This window comes from Phyllobates terribilis, unplaced genomic scaffold (genome assembly GCF_046119375.1).
Source record: "Phyllobates terribilis strain yellow unplaced genomic scaffold, ASM4611937v1 Scaffold_1__5_contigs__length_1240528914, whole genome shotgun sequence".
NCBI classification, from domain to species: Eukaryota; Metazoa; Chordata; class Amphibia; order Anura; family Dendrobatidae; genus Phyllobates; species Phyllobates terribilis.
The window spans coordinates 502,277,464-502,298,082 of NW_027362761.1; the positions used below are offsets into that span (position 1 = coordinate 502,277,464).

At 42.0% G+C, this 20,619-nt stretch overlaps 1 long non-coding RNA gene across 1 annotated transcript in view; it reads right to left on the reverse strand.

The window, feature by feature from the left end:
- LOC141168376 (uncharacterized) overlaps nucleotides 1-20,619 on the reverse strand; it is a 355,581-nt gene that overhangs the window by 246,345 nt on the left and 88,617 nt on the right. Inside the window, exons 2-4 of the long non-coding RNA XR_012252118.1 lie at nucleotides 15,112-15,423; nucleotides 12,008-12,161; nucleotides 8,933-9,132 (exon numbers count right to left, since the gene is read on the reverse strand). This is a non-coding gene — a long non-coding RNA (uncharacterized lncRNA). The remainder of the gene's footprint in view (nucleotides 1-8,932; nucleotides 9,133-12,007; nucleotides 12,162-15,111; nucleotides 15,424-20,619) is intronic.

Consider the following 20,619-nt stretch of genomic DNA (forward strand, 5'->3'; position numbering starts at 1 on the left):
GCGGCATACACCGGTACCCGACAATTTAGACAAGAAGGAATAGAGCATCACACATAGATTAGATAGATAGAAACATGTCAGTCACACATATAAGAAGCACAGTGACAGTGTTGGTTACTGCACTTGTCATTTAGTGTAAAGGATTTATTAAAAAAAATATTAGCGTTTTCATGCACCGTCTCTTTAAAAAAGCCGGCCGGCAATTCAGCATCTGTACCCGACAATTTAGAACAGAAAGAATAGAGCTTCACACATAGATTAGATAGATAGAAACATGTCAGTCACATATATAATAAGTACAGTGATAGTGTTGCTTACTGTACTTGTCATTTAGTGTAAAGGATTTATTTAAAAAAATAATAGTGTTTTCATGCACTGTCTCTTTAAAAAAGCCGGCCGGCAATTCAGCAGCGGTACCCGACAATTTATAACAGACAGAATAGAGCTTCACACATAGATTAGATAGATAGAAACATGTCAGTCACATATATATGAAGTACAGTGATAGTGTTGGTTACTGTACTTGTCATTTAGTATTAAAATAAAGGATTTATTATTAAAAAAATTGGCGTGGGGTTCCCCTTAATTTTAGGCTCTAGCGGAGGTTAAGCAGACGGCTGGGGCAGATGTTTGAAGCCTGGGAAGGGGGTAATACCCACGGAGCTTCCCAGGCTACTAATATCAGCCCCCAGCTGAATACATAGCCTTTACTAGCTATTAAAATGGGGAACCCCCCCAAAAAAATGACGTGGGGTCCCCCCTAATTTAATAGCTAGCAAAGGCTAGGCAGACAGCTGGGGGCTGATATTAATAGCCCAGGAAGGGAGCCATGAATATTGGCCCCCTCCCAGGCTAGAAACACCAGCCGTCAGCCGCCCCAGAAATGGCGCATTCATAGGATGCGCCAATTCTGGCACTTAGCCTCGCTCTTCCACGCTGCCCTGGTGCGGTGGCAGGGGGTAATAGGGTTGGGGTTGATGTCAGCTTATAATGCCAGCTGACATCAAGCCCAGGTTAGTAATGGAGAGGCGTCTATAAGACACCCCCATTACTAACCCCATAGTCAAAGTTAAAAAAAACACAAACACCCAGAATAAAGTCCTTTAATTGAAATAAAGACACAATCCTTTATTGTTCTAAATTAAACCATACTTACCGTCACGCCCATTCCAGCTGAAGCCAACGATCTCCTGCAATAAAAGAAAAATAATAAAGCAACCTCATCCTTACCTTTCCATGGTTCCCACGACAGCTTCAGCTCTGCTACATCGAGATGACAGGCTGGACCGCAGCAGAACGCTGCCATCCAGTCTCTCATCCCGCAGACACTGAGAAGCGCAGGCTTTTTTGCGCTGCTCAGCGTCTCTCTGTGACGACATCCAGATGAGCCGAGTTCATGTCCAATGAACTCGGCTCACCTCATGCACGTCACTGACAGCGTGGGAAAATTCTCACGCTGAAGCGGTGAGTGCAGGAGAATTCTCCCACGCTGTCAGTGACGTGCATAAGGTGAGCTCATGTCCAATGAACTCAGCTCACCTCCTGCACGTCACTGACAGCGTGGGAGAATTCTCCTGCACTCAGCGCTTCAGCGTGAGAATTCTCCCACGCTGAAGCGCTGAGTGCAGGAGAATTTTCCCACGCTGTCAGTGACGTGCATAAGGTGAGCTCATGTCCAATGAACTCAGCTCACCTCCTGCACGTCACTGACAGCGTGGGAGAATTCTCCTGCACTCAGCGCTTCAGTGTGAGAATTCTCCCACGCTGAAGCGCTGAGTGCAGGAGAATTTTCCCACGCTGTCAGTGACGTGCATGAGGTGAGCCGAGTTCATTGGACATTAACTCGGCTCATCTGGATGCCCTCACAGAGAGACACTGTGGAGCGCAAGCAAGCCTGCGCTTCTCAGTGTCTGCGGGATGACAGGCTGGATGGCAGCGTTCTGCTGCGGTCCAGCCTGTCATCTCGATGTAGCAGAGCTGAAGCTGTCATGGGAAACATGGAAAGGTAAGGATGATGTTGCTTTATTATTTTTCTTTTATTTCAGGAGATCGTTGGCTTCAGCTGGAATGGGCGTGATGGTAAGTATGGTTTAATTTAGAACAATAAAGAATTGTGTGTTTATTTCAATTAAAGGACTTTTTTCTGGGTGTTGTGTTTTTTTTAAATACTTTACTAGAAATTCATGGTGGTCATGTCTAATATTGGCGTGACCCCATGAATTTCGGGCTTAGGGCCAGCTGATAATGCCAAGCTGGCCCTAACCCCTTTATTACCCAGTGAGCCACCGCATCAGGGCCCTGGATGAGTTGGGTACAGCGCCAGAAGATGGCGCTTCTATGAATGCGCCATTTTCCGGGGTGGCTGCGGACTGCAATTTGCAGCGGGGGTGGCCCAGAAAGCTTGGGCCTCCCTGCGCTGCGGATTCCAGCCCCCAGCTGCCTAGTTGTACCTGGCTGGACACAAAAACAGGGCGAAGCCCCACGTCAATTTTCTTTAAATTATTTCATGAAATAATTAAGAAAAAAAGGGCTTCCCTATATTGTTGTGTCCGGCCAGGTACAAATAGGCAGCTGGTGGTTGGGGGCAGCCCGTTCCTGCCTGCTGCACCTGACTGGACACAAATATAGTGCGAAGCCCCACGTCAATTTTTTTTTAATTATTTCATGAATTTCCTGAAATAATTTAAAAAAATTGAAGTGGGGCTTCGCACTATATTTGTGTCCAGCCAGGTACAGCAGGCAGGAACGGGCTGCCCCCATCCACCAGCTGCCTATTTGTACCTGACCGGACACAACAATATAGGGAAGGCCTTTTTTTCTTAATTATTTCATGAATTTCATGAAATAATTTAAAAAAAAGTACGTGGGGCTTCGCCCTATTTTTGTGTCCAGCCAGGTACAACTAGGCAGCTGGGGGCTGGAATCTGCAGCGCAGGGAGGCCCAAGCTTTCTGGGCCCCCCCCCGCTACAAATTGCAGTCCGCAGCCACCCCGGAAAATGGCGCGTTCATAGAAGCGCCATCTTCTGGCGCTGTACCCAACTCATCCAGGGCCCTGGTGCGGTGGCTCACTGGGTAATAAAGGGGTTAGGGCCAGCTTGGTATTATCAGCTGGCCCCAAGCCCAAAATTCATGGGGTCACGCCAGTATTAGACATGACCGCCATGAATTTCTAGTAAAGTATTTAAAAAAAACACAACACCCAGAATAAAGTCCTTTAATTGAAATAAAGACACAATTCTTTATTGTTCTAAATTAAACCATACTTACCATCACACCCATTCCAGCTGAAGCCAACGATCTCCTGCAATAAAAGAAAAATAATAAACCAACCTCATCCTTACCTTTCCATGGTTCCCACGACAGCTTCAGCTCTGCTACATCGAGATGACTGGCTGGACCGCAGCAGAACGCTGCCATCCAGTCTGTCATCCCGCAGACACTGAGAAGCGCAGGCATGCTTGCGCTCCTCACTGTCTCGCTGTGACGGCATCCAGATGAGCCGAGGTCATGTCCAATGAACTCGGCTCACCTCATGCACGTCACTGACAGCGTGGGAAAATTCTCACGCTGAAGTGCTGAGTGCAGGAGAATTCTCCCACGCTGTCAGTGATGTGCATGAGGTGAGCTCATGTCCAATGAACTCAGCTCACCTCCTGCACGTCACTGACAGCGTGGGAAAATTCTCCTGCAATCAGCGCTTCAGCGTGAGAATTTTCCCACGCTGTCAGTGACGTGCATGAGGTGAGCCGAGTTCATTGGACATGAACTCGGCTCATCTGGATGTCGTCACAGAGAGACGCTGAGCAGCGCAAGCAAGCCTGCGCTTCTCAGTGTCTGCGGGATGACAGGCTGGATGGCAGCGTTCTGCTGCGGTCCAGCCTGTCATCTCGATGTAGCAGAGCTGAAGCTGTCGTGGGAACCATGGAAAGGTAAGGATGAGGTTGCTTTAATATTTTTCTTTTATTGCAGGAGATCGTTGGCTTCAGCTGGAATGGGCGTGATGGTAAGTATGGTTTAATTTAGAACAATAAAGGATTGTGTCTTTATTTCAATTAAAGGACTTTATTCTGGGTGTTTGTGTTTTTTTTAACTTTGACTATGGGGTTAGTAATGGGGGTGTCTTATAGACGCCTCTCCATTACTAACCTGTGCTTGATGTCAGCTGGCATTATAAGCTGACATCAACCCCAACCCTATTACCCCCTGCCACCGCACCAGGGCAGCGTGGAAGAGCGAGGCTAAGTGCCAGAATTGGCGCATCCTATGAATGCGCCATTTCTGGGGCGGCTGACGGCTGGTGTTTCTAGCCTGGGAGGGGGCCAATATTCATGGCTCCCTTCCTGGGCTATTAATATCAGCCCCCAGCTGTCTGCCTAGCCTTTGCTAGCTATTAAATTAGGGGGGACCCCACGTCATTTTTTTGGGGGGGTCCCCCATTTTAATAGCTAGTAAAGGCTATGTATTCAGCTGGGGGCTGATATTAGTAGCCTGGGAAGCTCCGTGGGTATTACCCCCTTCCCAGGCTTCAAACATCTGCCCCAGCCGTCTGCTTAACCTCCGCTAGAGCCTAAAATTAAGGGGAACCCCACGCCAATTTTTTTAATAATAAATCCTTTATTTTAATACTAAATGACAAGTACAGTAACCAACACTATCACTGTACTTCATATATATGTGACTGACATGTTTCTATCTATCTAATCTATGTGTGATGCTCTATCTTTCTGTTCTAAATTGTCGGGTACCGCTGCTGAATTGCCGGCCGGCTTTTTTAAAGAGACAGTGCATGAAAACACTATTATTTTTTTAAATAAATCCTTTACACTAAATGACAAGTACAGTAAGCAACACTATCACTGTACTTATTATATATGTGACTGACATGTTTCTATCTATCTAATCTATGTGTGAAGCTCTATTCTTTCTGTTCTAAATTGTCGGGTACAGATGCTGAATTGCCGGCCGGCTTTTTTAAAGAGACGGTGCATGAAAACACTATTATTTTTTTTAATAAATCCTTTACACTAAATGACAAGTGCAGTAACCAACACTGTCACTGTGCTTCTTATATGTGTGACTGACATGTTTCTATCTATCTAATCTATGTGTGATGCTCTATTCCTTCTTGTCTAAATTGTCGGGTACCGGTGTATGCCGCTGCTGAATTTGCCGGCCGGCTTTTTTAAAGAGAGTGTCTTCTGAGCAGTTTGTCAGCTTTTGGACACCTTTGCAGGTGTTTTCTATGTGTTTCTATGTGTTTTTGTTTGCCTGCCATTGGTTTTAACGGTGTTCGACGGTGTTCTAAGGTGTTCGACGAACAGTTCCTCGAACATCCCGGTGTTCGACGAACCGAACCGAACCCGAACACTACGGGGGTGGCTCAACACTATTAGCGAGCAAAGATCTAATGAAGGAATTTCAGTTTGGCAGACTCACTGAAAACTCATGCACTGTATTTCAAACACTGCAGACAAGTCAGCAAAGATTTAAAATGTTTTACTAACCCCTGTTAAAGGCATATGTAAGCAAAGCAATGCCCAACACATAACTTATGGCTTTTCTTCTAGACGGGAGTGTTGTAGAAAATATTTTGGCATCACTTTTTTTTACATCAAAAGGTTTTTCTGGTTTCATTTAAACAAACATTAATCATTGTGAAATGAAATGAGTTTTTCCTTCTCTCTAATATACCCGCCATTTTCAAGATATCCTATTGCTTTCTATGAGTGAGAACATTCATGTTTAGTTTTTTCTTGATCATGACTAACTGACACAAGCACACACATTTATAAATGGCAGAGCTCCTACCTCCTCCTGTCTACACATAATCTTATCATTAGAGCTTGTGGCTCAGCGCAATAAAGCTCCCATCTATCTGTAATGGGAAGGTTGTGGGTTCAAGACCTGGGTAGACTTGTAGAAGCTGCCATCTCTTATCTCAGTGATGGGAAAATCTGTCTTCACTGAATACAGATTTTACCTCAGAATTGAGAATTTTGATAATGGCTGATCAACTCTGTCAGAGAAAGAAGCAGATTTCTCTGATAAGATATATTGCAAAGTTGCTTATTTTCATGTGTACTATATTGATTTATGAAATAAAGATTAAAACATTACGCTTTAAAGTTATAATTTTGCAATGATTGAAGATTTGGTTGGAGATCACTGCTATGGACCACAACCTCTGCAGCCATCAGCAATTACAAAAGCAAGGGACCACCAAGTTTTATTAACATTTACCTCCCATATAAGTAACATTCATGTGCATAACGCTAATAGAATAATTTGGTGTTTCTCTTGCTTCACATACACAGAACTTGTGGTGTTGGGGTACATGGCTGAAAAGCATGGATGGTCCAAAGCAATGAGGTTTGCTTTATACATGTTTATGTCTTAGTGGTTTGTCCTACATTAAACTGATTTAGATATTTATAATGTGTAAAATTGTTATTACATGTTGCTTGTATACTGCCTTAGAAAAAGTCTTTATGCCCCGTGAACTTTTCCACATTTTTTCATGCTACACCTACACATTTAAATCTATTATTGTGGGATTTTATGTCATATACCAACAAAAAATAGCATGTATCTGTGAAGTATAAAGGAAATGATACATGGTTTTCTAAATATTTTAGAAATATAAATCTGAAAATTATGATGTGCTTTTGTTTTCAGCCCCCCTGAGTCAATACTTTGTAGGAACATCATTTGCTGCAATTACTGCTACAAGTCTTTTGGGGTATGTCTCTACCTGCTTTGCACATCTAGAGCCTGAAATTTTTGCCCATTCATCTTTGCACACTCGCTTTTGCTCAGTGAGATTGGATGGAGAGCATTGTAGGGATTCACTCTCTCTGGTAGGCATTTGGCTGTCGGTGTTAGGTGGCTTTCACACAGACAATGCAGTTTTGGTCCAAGCATTTGCAGTTTATTTGCTTTTCACAGGTTGCACAGCACCAAAACAGACATGAACATAAATTCCTAGCTTTGTCCAGGTGCTAACTAAACAAAACAGACCCTGGTTACTCATACATGGCTTAGCTGGTCCCAATTCAGTCAAGCACAACAGCTATAGTCCATAGCAACCACTGATACCTGCAATTCTCTGCACACGACCTGTTAAGAGTCTTCTCAGAGAGGGATTCAGTCTTGCCTCTCTCTTAAACTCCAAGACACATCCAGTGTGGTCAGCTTACCTACCTAGCTTGTTTATATGCAGAGCTAGCCAGGTGCACTGATCAAAGTCTGCAGAGTTAGAATTTAACCTTAGCCTACCTGGCATTGCTACATACCCTCCCACTCTGCCCAAAGCAGAGGGCTTGGACCATCTGCCAACCCCGCAGGTGCTTACAAGGGGCCACTTTAACAAATCTGATTTTGTGAAGAGGCATGGACAGTTTTTTATTGCCTCCTCTGAGACTACCTCTTAATGGGCCTGAGGAGTTCTACAGGGCTTTAAATTGACCCAAGTGGGAGACTCATGTTTGATGACATGGGTGTGGCATGGTGACTCCAAGACTCTGTCCTTATTTTTGGGTACCAATTTCTGGGCATGTTTTCTTTGGGAAGGTGACAAATTTCCTTCTAGTTTGACATTTGGAATGTTGGCTTCTGATTGGGTCAACAAGCAAAGGGTTTCTAGTGAGTTCCTATCAATCCAAGGTTTTAGTAGGTTGCCATAATATATGAAAAAGGCTTCCTTTTCTCTGGTCAGTGTACTTTATAGTTGACATTTCCCACCTTTTCTGCCACATTATAGGGACCCTTCCACTGGTTAAGGAACCTGTCCTCCCCTGCAGGCAATAACAAAAGTACCCAATCCCCAGGCGTAAATTGACTCACTCAAGCAAACCAATTATACCCCCTGGATTGTGCCCCTTGTGCCCTGAGGAGGCACCCTTTTGTCTAGCTCTTCTAGCCCCTCACTTTACCTTGACAGATCATTATACCTAGCACATTACGGAAAATGATTATCGGCTCTCTGCTCCCGGGGAACACCATTTAACACACTTACATTTTCCCAAGTACCGTTTACCGTTAAGTCTCTGAGCTGGGTAGTCCCGAGTTGTTTTGAGACTCTTCCAGGTTAGGGACATTGGCTTCAAGGGATGCTTCCTCCACCTCTCTAACCAGTACAGTGAAAGGGATTTCACTGTTTACCACATGCGATCATGCTCCTAGCAGCATGAATACACCTTTTCTCAACTCCTTACTCAGGGACTAGCACATGCGGAAGTGTGGCCCTTGTGAGGGTCACCAAACTCCCTGAGTCCAGAAGTCCCGTCATTTGGACAATGTTCACAGTCACCTGGAATTCCAGAGACCCCTCACCAGGATGAGGAACAGCACTGCAGTCAAGGTAAGCGAAGTAGGAGTAGCACCAGCCTACACTGCAGTCCATCAGCTCCAAGGTCAAGGAGCAAATGACTGACATATGACCAGGGATTCGACACCTCTAACAGACAGTTGTATGAGATATAACCTTTGTACCTGGCATTAACCCCTCCTGGGCCTTTGTGCGCCCCTCAGATGTGGCCTTGGACCCCTTCTTTTGGGTCTCCCAGAAATGTGACCACAGGATACCTTGGTTTCTCAGGGAGTTATCCATAGCCAACTATCTTTCCATGAGGCCCAGAGGTCATACGCATTCTGGGGATCTCCTTGGGCAACCCAGCTTTGCATTGACTTAGGCAGTGAGTGGATAAATTGGTCTACTACCACTTTTTCCACCATCTGTGCTGGAGGGCAGGTCTCAGGCTGCTGCCATTTTTGCACCAGATGTAACAAGTCAAACACCTGGGACCAAGAAAGTTTGACCTTTTGGTAGCACCAGAGGTGCAACCATTGTGCCCGGACTTTAGCTTGTCGTTGTTATGATAGTGTAGCAACTCACTCGGGAAAATAGATAAGTCACTAAAAACTCCAACTGACCTTGCCGGTTCCTGTACAGACTAGAGATCCTGACCCACAGTCCCTAGTGGTTCCTTTGTGAGATGAGATAGCCTTAACCACTAGACCAGACAATGGCAACTCGGAGCTATGCTGCCTGAAAGGCCGTCGAGTGCTTCATGTTTCTCCTAAAGAGCCGGAGGGCAGAGCAGAGTGCAAATAACTACAGAATGGAAAGTGTGCTGAAATAGAAAGAGATCCCAGAGTTAGTAAAACAAATCACAAAATACAAAATAAAGGATTTAGTATGTACTCTTAGAAAATGTGCCGGCTACTTCCCAAAAAGAAACAGAAGATATGTACAGGGTAAAGAACATAAACAGCATAGAGATAATCTCGAACTGGTCATTCATTGACTGGTTTAAATTACAGCAGTATAGCTGGACATCCAAATGACACTATCACCAGCAGGAAATACCAGCAGGGGAAAATAATATAAAGCAGCACCCGAAAGATGATAGGGCAGACAAATGAATAAATAAAAACACCTGTTAACCTAAAAAAACTGAAGCAAGGATAACAGAAACTAAAGACCCTGATAAAAGATTTACAGTTGTGCTCAAAAGTTTACACACCCTGGCCGAATTTTTCCTTTCTTTGCCTTGTTTCAGAGAATATGAATAATAGCAAAAAAACTTTTCACCACTCATGGTTATTGGTTGGGTGAAGCCATTTATTGTCAAACTACTGTGTTTTCTCTTTTTAGATCTTAATGACAACCAAAAACATTCAAATGACCCTGATCAAAAGTTCACATACCCCAGTTCTTAACACAGTGTATTGCCCCCTCTAAGATTAATGACAGCTTCAAGTCTTTTGTGGTAGTTGTGGATGAGGTTCTTTATTTTCACAGATGGTAAAGCTGCCCATTCTTCTTGGCAAAAAGTCTCCAGTTCCTGTAAATTCTTGGGCTGTCTAGCATGAACTGCGCGCTTGAGATCTCCCCAGAGTGGCTCAATGATATTGAGGTCAGGAGACTGAGATGGCCACTCCAGAACATTCACTTTGCTCTGCTGTAGCCAATGACAGGTCGACTTTGCCTTGTGTTTTGGATCATTGTCATGTTGGAACGTCCAAGTATGTCCCATGCACAGCTTCCGGGCTGAGTGAAAATTTGCTCCAGTATTTGCTGTTAATGTGCTGCATTGATCTTTCCTTCAACTTTTACCAAGGTTCCTGTGCCTTTGTAGCTCACACATCCCCAAAACATCAGCGATCCACCTCCGTGCTTTACTGTAGGAATGATGTTCCTTTCATCATAGGCCTTGTTGACCTCTCTCCAAATGTAACGTTTATGGTTGTGGCCAAAAAATTCCACTTTGGTCTCATCACTCCAAATTACCTTGTTCCAGAAGTTTTGAGGCTTGTCTCTGTGCTGTTTGGTGTATTGTAGGCGAGATACTTTGTGGCATTTGCGCAGTAATGGCTTTCTTCTGGTGACTCGACCATGCAGCCCATTTTTCTTCAAGTGCCTCCTTATTGTACATCTTGAAACAGCCACACCACTAGTTTTCAGAGAGTCCTGAATTTCAACTGATGTTATTTGTGGGTTTTTCTTTGCATCCCGAATAATTTTCCTGGCAGTTGTGGCCGAAATTTTTGTTGCTCTACCTGGCCGTCATTTGTTTTTTAAAGAGCCCCTGATTTTCCATTTGTTAATCACAGTTTAAACGCTGCTGACTGGCATTATCAATTCCTTGGATATTTTTTTGTATCCCTTTCCTGTGTTATACAGTTCAACTACCTTTTCCCGTATATCCATTAACAATTCTTTTGCTTTCCCCATGACTCACAATCCAGAAATGTCAGTGGCTGGATGAAAAATGCAACAGTCTGTCTGGATCCCAGAAACTCACTCAGCTTTTATGCACACACACTGATTACAAGCAAACAGGTCACAGGTGAGGATGTTACCTTTAGTAGCCATTCAAACCCATTTGTGTCAAATTCTGTGCATGTTATCAGGCCAAAATCACCTGGGTATGTGAACTTTTGATCAGGGTTATTTGGATGTTTTTGGTTGTCATTAAGATTTAAAAAGAGAAAACACAGTAGTTTGACAATAAATTGCTTCACCCAACCAATAACCATGAGTGGAGGAAAAGTTTTTTCATTCATATTCTCTGAAACAAAGCCAAGAAAGGAAAAAATCTGCCGGGATATGTAAACTTTTGAGCACAACTGTATCTGCTGTGGCTCGGCGGACAGAGAAGCCGGCCACAAAGCACAGGCTCAAGGGTCCTAACCCAGATGCATGACAGTCATACTCCTTGGCATCTTCAGGGCAAGGTCGTAGTACGCTTTCTGTGGTTCCCCTGTAAGGTATGGAGCTAGGACCTCTGCCCATTGCTCCAAGGGCAGTTTCTTTCTGTTTGCCATCTTCTCAAACATAGTTAGGAAAGCCTCAATGTCATCCTCCAGAGTCATCTTCTGTACGGCCTCCTGTACCATCACATTGACAGGTGGGTGATGTCACTTCTCGGGCCGGACAGTTTCTGCCAGGAGAGCCATCTGCTGCTGTTGAACCTGCTGTAACTGTAGCTGTTGCTGATACTGAAACTGCTGCTGTTGCAAAAGCTGTTGCTTTAACTCCTGCTGCTGCTGTTGATACTGTGGGATCAGAAGTTTGTTGGTCTGCTGCTGCTGTATCTGCGGCTGCTACACCTGGACTAATTGCTTAATAAGCTCCTCCATGGTTTCAGACTATGTTTGCAATGCTGTAGCTGAATTTACCCAGGACATTCAATCTTTACACTGCAATCGCAAGTGCTCTCTGGGACTTCATGCTCGCATTCTCCACCAATTCTAGGGATTCACTCCCTTTGGTAGGCATTAGGCATTTGGTCTTAAGTAGCATTCAAAGAGATAATGTAGTTTTTAGCCAAACTCATGCAGTTTTTATTGCTTTCCACACGTTGCACAGCACCAAAACAAACTCATAAACATAAATCCCTAGCCTTGTCCAGGTGCTATGTAAACTGAACGAACCCTGGCAACTCATACATGGCTGAGATAGTCCCAATGAAGTCAAACGCAACAGTTATTTTCCATACCAACCATTGATACTTGCGGTTCTCAGCACATGACCTTTGCAGATTCATCTCAGACAGGGATTCTCTTTTGCATCTCTCTTAAGCTCCAAACCACTTCCAGTCTGGTGGCAGCATCATCAAGCTGTGGGGATGCTTTTTTTCAGAGGGCAGATGAGCTTCTGAAGAAAGATGATACAGTATAATAGCTCCTTCAAGTTTTACTAGTCACATCAATTGGTTGGTCACCATTGCTGTTCCCAGTGTTTCATTGTGGATGGAGATACCCATGGCATGGCCAATCAGTAAGCCAAGTGCTGGCTGATGTATTTTAATTTTCCCATATATCTAATTCATATATACTGTATCACATTATGGAATTTTGAACTAATTGAGGTAGGTCCCCAGCTTACCACTCTCATGTATTAACTACTACAAAATTTGGTCATTAAAGCAAATCCTGTCCCTTGCTTTGAAAGACCAGGTATTTCCGAGTATTGTACAGCAAAACAGTTCATTCCAACTGTATAATACCTTATTTCCCTTGCCTTGACAATGCTGGAAAATTGAACACTGGCTGGCAGTTTCCATCACAGATCTTGCTTAAAAGAAATGTCAGTAGGTTTTTGCTACTTAATCTAAGAGCACCAGAATTTAGGGGTAGAGAGTCTTATTCAAGAGATATGTCACTTATTAGGCTGTGTGCTGTCATTTTAATACAATCAGTGTGTTATCGACAGTAGATTGTCACTAGGTGTCACATGCAAGACAGTCAGGTTAATCTCACCACTGATTGACAGCTTGCTGACTATGCACACTGTACACAGGAAGCTGCCAATCAGTGGTATGAGGGAGTTATACATGGCTCAGCATTCTGAGCACTGCTACATCTACAGCATAGAAAACAGTGATTCTATCAAAACTGCACCAAACAGCCTAGTAAGTGATGCATCGCTGGAATTAGGGTATCTGCCCCTACATTATGCTGCTCTCAGATTTCAAAGCAAAACCTGCTGCAAAATTCCCTTTAAAATGTAAAATAGTATATCAGAATATCATTACTATATAACCACAACAGCAATATCAACAACAGCAAGTGCAGTAAAAAAAAAGTTACCTTTCCTTTAAAAATAAGTTCTTGCTGTTATCTTATTTCTTCAACTTTAAGAGCTGAGACTTTGCCGGTTTGTACAAGTATGGAATTAAAATAAAATCAGAGTCAAACACATACTGCACATCTTAAATGTGTACAGTCAAACGCCTGACCGATTTCATAATGATAAATCTGAGAATAACTACTGGCTAAATTATTCTACTGTGTTCACCACATGATACTCTGTTGCAAAATATTTCTGGGAAAATACATAGATCCTGTATTGTTTCATCCTGAGTACTGTAACACATTGACTGGGTCAATTTTTATTACATGCTTTTCAACCATATTAGGGAGGAAACACAAGTTCTGTGGATGTGAAGCTTCTCCAAGGAAGTTGTGTTTTTATTCGTGTATACATATTTGTATTTTTTTTACTTTTATTGTGGTCTTTATTACACAAGTTTTTAAGACGAAAACAATGATTAGCTATCATTAAGATAGACCACTGATGTTTGATCGGTATGGGGGGACACTTGGCTTATCTGAGCATGCACCCTTGTCTAGTACTACAGATCATCTGATTAATGGCTACTGTAATGATAGCTCTTTCTCTTTGTATTTAATGTTATGCTAAATAGGTATGAAAACCTACTATTTCTCACTGTACTATTCTCTTGTATTGATGATAAGCCATTTTAAAAAAACTGTGCAGTGGATCCTGAATTACCCTTAAAGAAATCAGTGACTACTGATTACTGGATTTCCTGAATACCAGCAAGTATCCCATTCAATGATGCTTTTAGATAAAATAAAACTGCAATTCCAAAAAAGTCAGGACACTGTATAAAATCGGCATGAGAAAAAAAGCACTAGTCAGCACTGCCCCATAGTATAATATTAAGCCGAGTACTATCTGATAAAACATCGCATAACACTTGTACGAGTTATATGCCAGTGTGAGCGAGCCCTAATAAGTATATACAGACAAAATATAACATACAGGTCAGTTGTATGTAGTAACATATCTCTGTTGGTCATTATATTGGTTATAAGTCTTGACGAACATTAGGCTTTCTAGGATCGGTGAAATACCTATAATGCCCTTTATAAATATCTATCTCTACTCTCAAATAACTTTTGTAATTTGCTATATTATAAAATTCCCTACCATTCTTCCTATGCAGCTTATCCCTATGTCTGTTTTTTCTACTTTATTTCCTGTAATGTTTCATTTTAGGGAAGACTCAAACAGGATGTTACAGTAGGATGGCTCTGCAATCACTTTCCCACAGAATCTATCATCTCCCCGAAACAGCATGTCTGATGATGTCCTGTTTTAGGGGGTTGGGTGATGGAGGAGAGACCGCAGCTGCAGTGTCATCAGGGGGCAAAGCGTCATCAGGAGGTGGCACTAGTGTCACTCACACTTCATCTATCACCACCCCCTGATGATATCACATTTCAAGGAAAGAGACGGTGGTGATAGAAGCAAGGACTGTGGCGGCAACCAGTTGAAAATTTCTACATCGGGCACCAATGAAGTATGGGAGTGGCCATTGAAGCTGCTGTCACTCGCCATCACCCTCCCCCTCAAAACAGGACATCATTGGGGAACGACGGGAACAGAAGCTGTGGTAAATGACCACAGTACTGCCCCCAGATGAAGTGCTGTTTCAAGGGGATGATGGAAGCTGTGCAGAAATGACTGCAGGGCCATCCTTCTGTGATGTCCTATTTGAGGGCATTATAGATATCAGACGACCCCTTCAAGCCCTTGGATCTCACTTGTTTTTGCAGCCTATACCACAGATGTTTGATTAGGATCTAAGAAATCACACTTTTGAACTCTGACGTGTTCTTCAAACCATTTCTAAACAATTTTTGCAGTGAGACAGGGTGAATTGTTTTACTTGAAAGGCCACTTCTGTAACAGAATATCTTTGGTTGCCAACGTCACTTCGGTAGATAATATGTATTAAAGTAATTCATCAACACAAATGCTGGGGTCAAAAGTTTCCCAGCAAAATGTTACTCACGTCTCCTAACTCCACAACCGTGGACTCTATCCTTCTTCCTCTTTGGCCGGGTCTCTCTGCTCCTTTGCGCACCAGGTTGCAGGGTTCTCTATTCTTTGTTTAGTTTTCTTTTTGAATTTTTAATGCTTCAGTCCACTTGTTACTACATCCTTGATCTTATAGACAGCTACATTTATCACACATTGATAGTCTTACAAGTTTCTAGTCTGGAAGACAATTTTCTTTTCTGTCCTGTTCTGTTGTTCCGGGCTCTTTATTTATTTAAATACAGGTTTTATATTGATTTTACATTTTTCTGTGTTTTTCAAGCATCTACAAAAAAAATTACGAAAATTGATTTACCTCTTATGTTCCTGCTAACCACAATTAAAATCATTGAAAATATTGATTTACAATTTTAGCCCAGGCTAACTAGAAGAATATTCTAGAGAATACACTTAGTGGAAGTTTTATAGTGTTGCAGGTATATAAATATATACTTGGAGACTTCACGGTCACAGTAAATTAAAAAAGACATCAACCTAACCTCTTCTAAACAAAGTCGCATGTGCTGAAACAATGATGTAGCCGATGTTGTGGAGAAGGATAAGTAATAAATTCAGGTTCAAAGTAAGGGCAGCCATGTCACCATTACTCCCGATGGGATGGGGTCATGGTAGAATGAAATTATACTTTTCTTAAAAATACAAAGAATCAGTACAGAAAATGTAACTAGTTTAATTTAGTTTAACTAAATAAAATATTTTTTTCACTGATGCTTTAGTTGTCAGTAGTAGAGATGAGAGAATATATTTCAATGGCATTGAATTTTACAAAAATCTGCATTTGCCAAAGCGCAATTTTTTTTTAATTTGCTTCCTGCGCGAATCCAGTGGCTGTCATTTTGCTAAGCTGTACAGGCCATTCAGAAGGTTAAAAAATAAAAAAAATACTTATTCATCTTACCACTCACCTCTACGGTCCCTCTGCTCCTCACCGTCACCTGTCCAATCCTCATTGTATCTACTTATAACCGCCATCAACGCTGAATCTCCGGGCTTCCTCACACAAGGCCAGGACTTCCAGTTCTAATATTTTCCGGAATGTTTCTGGGTATAATTGTGCAAAGTGTTAATGCACGTCGTCATGTATGATGTTATGATATTTCATGAGCTTGCGTAGAACCGTCCTGGGCCTCATCAGAGTCATAAGTTCTGGCATAGTGTGAGGAGGCCCAAGGATTCGGCTCTCGCGGCAGTGATAAGAAGAAGTGTCGAGGACCAGACAGGTGATGGTGAAGAAAGGAGTGGCTGGAAAGGTGAGCGGTGAAGTGAGTAGAACAATTTTTTTTATCATTTTTGATATCTTAAGTTTATTATGCTCTGGGATTTGGAGAGACCCCAGAGCTTAAAGAGGGGCATTGAATTTGAGAAGAATAACTTCTCTGCAAATCAAATTTCCTAGGAAAATCCGATCGCAGAGGCGAATTTGAATTTTGCTTGAGCTGCTCATCTCTAGTGAATAGTTTATAGTTATTGTTTTCTAATAAGAATTAATGAAGAATGACTTAAGTTTATGCTGAGCTTGTGCTTATAAATAGAAGCCAATCTGAAGAGGCTGAGCTGCAGTGGGCCAGTGATTAGACAGAAGGTAGATTTCTGCCTCTTTTAAAGAACTGTGGCTATGACACAGATTACAGCTCTTTTCTAACAAATCATTGTTTTATGACCTCTGTTAATGTATGCTGAGATTGCAAAAGTGGGTCTGAGCTTTCATCCTTGGATGACCATTGTCTGACATCAAATCCATTGACACCCTTGAGTATTTCTAACTCAGTAAGGTAAGGGAAATTAATTGCATCAGCTGAGGATTTGAGGATGAGCAATGGGGCTCCCTTAACTTTCTGTTATTTGAATGCATAATGTTTTCTTGGTGTTGCAGATTTCAGCTTTCAGCAGAATCATAAGAACTCAGACATTATTGGAAAGTGAACTGTCAAGAATAATCTGCATCAACACAACATGGAGGATTATATGAGGAGCCGACAAAAACAAGGCAGCTGAGATATCATGCAATACAGACTAAATAAAATCCAACAGCTCACACGGCACCATCTACTGTACGATCAACACAGTCTCTCCAACATAAGCCTGCAGCTGTTATATACACCAGCTCCTAATAAATCGGAAATTCTTGGGTCTTTTTTTTATTGGGTAACAATGTTAATTATCATTGATAATAAATATAAAGTCAGTGTTAGGAAATTAAAAGGGAAGTATTAGCAATGAATTGCTTGTCACTAACATAAACATCAGAGCAGCTGTTTATTATATTTTAGTGGCACTCTGTAAGTAAAAGAAATGTTATATGTTCATTATTACTAGAACACTGTCCATGACATATAATTGCTGAAATAATTAATGCAACTTTTATTTTTTTTCCTGTGACTTATTCACTCTTGGGAAGATCAGCAGTGAAGCCAAGTTCAAATTAGATATGTATTTTCCAAACCCTTTACTGTTTCTTTTTCTCAACTTGGCAGGAACACTCTGAACTGGAAAACATGTGGCATTATCTTTTTTGCCAATCTGGCAAACATTGAAATAAGGAATGAACTATCCAAGCAGAAGGCATGATTTCGAGATATGGCATACTTCAGGTGCCTTAGTATAATAAGTGAAAAAAAAAAAGGTTACAGGAGCCAAGAAAAATAAAAAGCTGTTTAGAAACTTCTTTCTTCGCGTCTGTCAACTGTCAAAAAATAATCACTTAGGATGTAATGTTCATTAACTTGCATTTATTTACGGTAATCACTTTTTCTATGTTTATCTTCATGTTAGAAATAATTACCGTAGTTGTTTTCTATACATGAAATCTATTAATTACAAATATTTAATATAATTTTTATGTTGAGGTACAAATCATTGCATCGGGACTAGTGTTGAGCGAGTATGTTCTATTAACCCTTTCGCCGAGTATGCTCGGGCCCAGCTCCGAGTATTTACAGCTGCTCAGTGATATGGTTGAATCGCTCCCGTATGCATGATTTGCGACTGTTTGACAGTTTTATTACATGGGAGGAATGTCTATTTCTTACACATTCCTCACATGTAATAAAGCTGCCAAACAGTCGCAAATCATGCACACGGGAGCGATTCAACCATATCACCGAGCAGCTGTAAATACTCAGAGCTCGGCCCGAGCATACTCGGACAGAACATACTCGCTCAACACTAATCGGGACTCATAAACCTGGCTGTATTAGCATGACTAAATTTTAGAGCGAAAACAAGGAATCCATAAGCCTCCAGTACCTTGGGTATTTTGAGGATCCAGCCATCCATCAATTCATCCATTGATCCATCCATCTATCTAATTTTCTATTCTCATACACCCTAGAAGTCTCTTTTGTTATTACCTCACAAGTTTCTCATCCACCTTTCATAATAATAGGAGCACGGTGGTGCAGTGGTTAGCACTGTAGCTTTGCAGCACTGGGGTCCTGGGTTCAAATCTCACCAAGGACAACATCTGCAAGGAGTTTGTATGTTCTCCCCGTGTTTGTGTGGGTGTCCTCCCACACTCCAAAGACATACTGATAGGGAATATAGTTTGTGAGCCCCAATGGGGACAGTGATGATAATGTCTGTAAAGTGCTGTGGAATTAATGGTGCTATGTAAGTGAGTAAAATAAATAAATAAATCCCTCCCTTGGCTATCCCCATTACTCAAATTGACCTTAGTGGAGAAGGATACACATTAGCACTGTCACCAGACCATCTTCCATAAGGGATCAAATGGTCTGGTTTACATAGGTGGCCTCCACCAGATTTTTGCACATATTATCTCGCCAGATATCATGGAATTCTGAAATGCATGTCATTTTACAGAGGTAATCTATATCTATAGGGGAGGTAGTATATTTTGTCATAGGGAGTAAGGACCTTTCTCGAAGAATAACTACTTCCATTTTAAAAATAAAATAAGTTTAAAAAACTTTTGAGGAAACTGCTGATGAGCTGGGAGGAAGATTTCTGCTTCAGCAAGCTGTCATCCAGCCAGACGCGAAGAGCTCGATTCATCAAAGCGTTTAAGCCAGTATTCAAGCGTAAAAAGCTTTTAAGAGTTGCATAATTTTGGTGCAACATGAGGCTGCACTAAAATTATGTGACTTTTGTCATTCTTATACCATTTTTGCCAAGCACTAACAAAATGGGCAGAGCTGGAGCTAGACAGGGGCATGGCGCCGCTTGTTAAGTTCATGACAAACAGCGGCATTGCTACACCACAAATCTTTCTCTAGCATGGAACTATACTTTTAGGGGCATGCAGGTCTTTGAACTATAAATCCATTGACACCTTTATCTCTTTTATCTGTTGCTGCATTCCCAGTAAATTATTGTTTCAATTCATATGCAAATGTGGTATTAAGTTCTCTGTGTGTGACAGAGCAATTAACTCTCCTATGCCTCCCAAGGGTGTTTCCCAGCCTAGCACAACCTCTTTAGCTTGATTTGATAGATCAGGCAGTGAGTTTGCAATCAAGATAAAGAGGCTGGTGCTGCTAAAACAGCCTTGAGAGGCAGAGGAGAGTTAAGTGCGCCCAGAGTACTTAGCACCTCCTTTGCATATGAATTAATTTCTCCAGAATTCTCCAAGAGATATATGTAAAGGTGCCAATAGATTTACATTTCAAAGACCTTCATGCCCTTATGTGCAATTTGGGAGGTTGTTCTAACTGACAGATTCCCAATAAAGATGTAATTTGCCTCTACTCACTTCCGCAATGGTCAGAGGAGCTGTTCATGGCACAAATACAGATACTTCTAGGTCAGGAGCGCAAGGAACAGGTTCATGCAATTATCGTATTCATTACCCTATTCCTATCCTAACAGGCACAATACCGGCTGATTGAGCATACGACCTGGCAAGTATCTGTAGGTGTGAAATCACCAGCTCCGCTCACCTCCTGATGTGGAAGTGAATTGAGCTAAATTACCCTTTTAACGTTATATTTGCAATAATGAGTAATTTGCATACCATGTTTTATAACATTTTATTAGCGTCAAGTTCACCTGAGCATTATTGTTTTTCCTTAAAGTAAAACCTGAGTAATATTCTAAAGTACGTTCATATATTACATTCTGGTGTGCCATTTACAATACTCTTAGGATAAGCACCCACGATGCACAAATGCTCTGGATTTTTCCTGAGCGTTTCTGCATCTCCCTGGCAGAAAAAACGCATGTGGATTGTACATGAAGATTGTACATGCGGATTGTACATGCGTTTTTCCTGCCAGGGACAAGCGGTAGTGAAGCGTTCTTCACATGCATTTCCGCATGCGGGTTGTCAAGCGCTTTTCAAGCGATTTTAGCATCACTTGGGAAGTGCTTGACAACTTGGTCACACTACAGTATATAAATCCATGCAACCGGCGTGACCTGTCACATGACTAAATGATGTCATGGCAGGTCCTTTTAGACCATCGCGAGCCGCCGGGGAGCCAGGACGCATCGTACAGGAGAC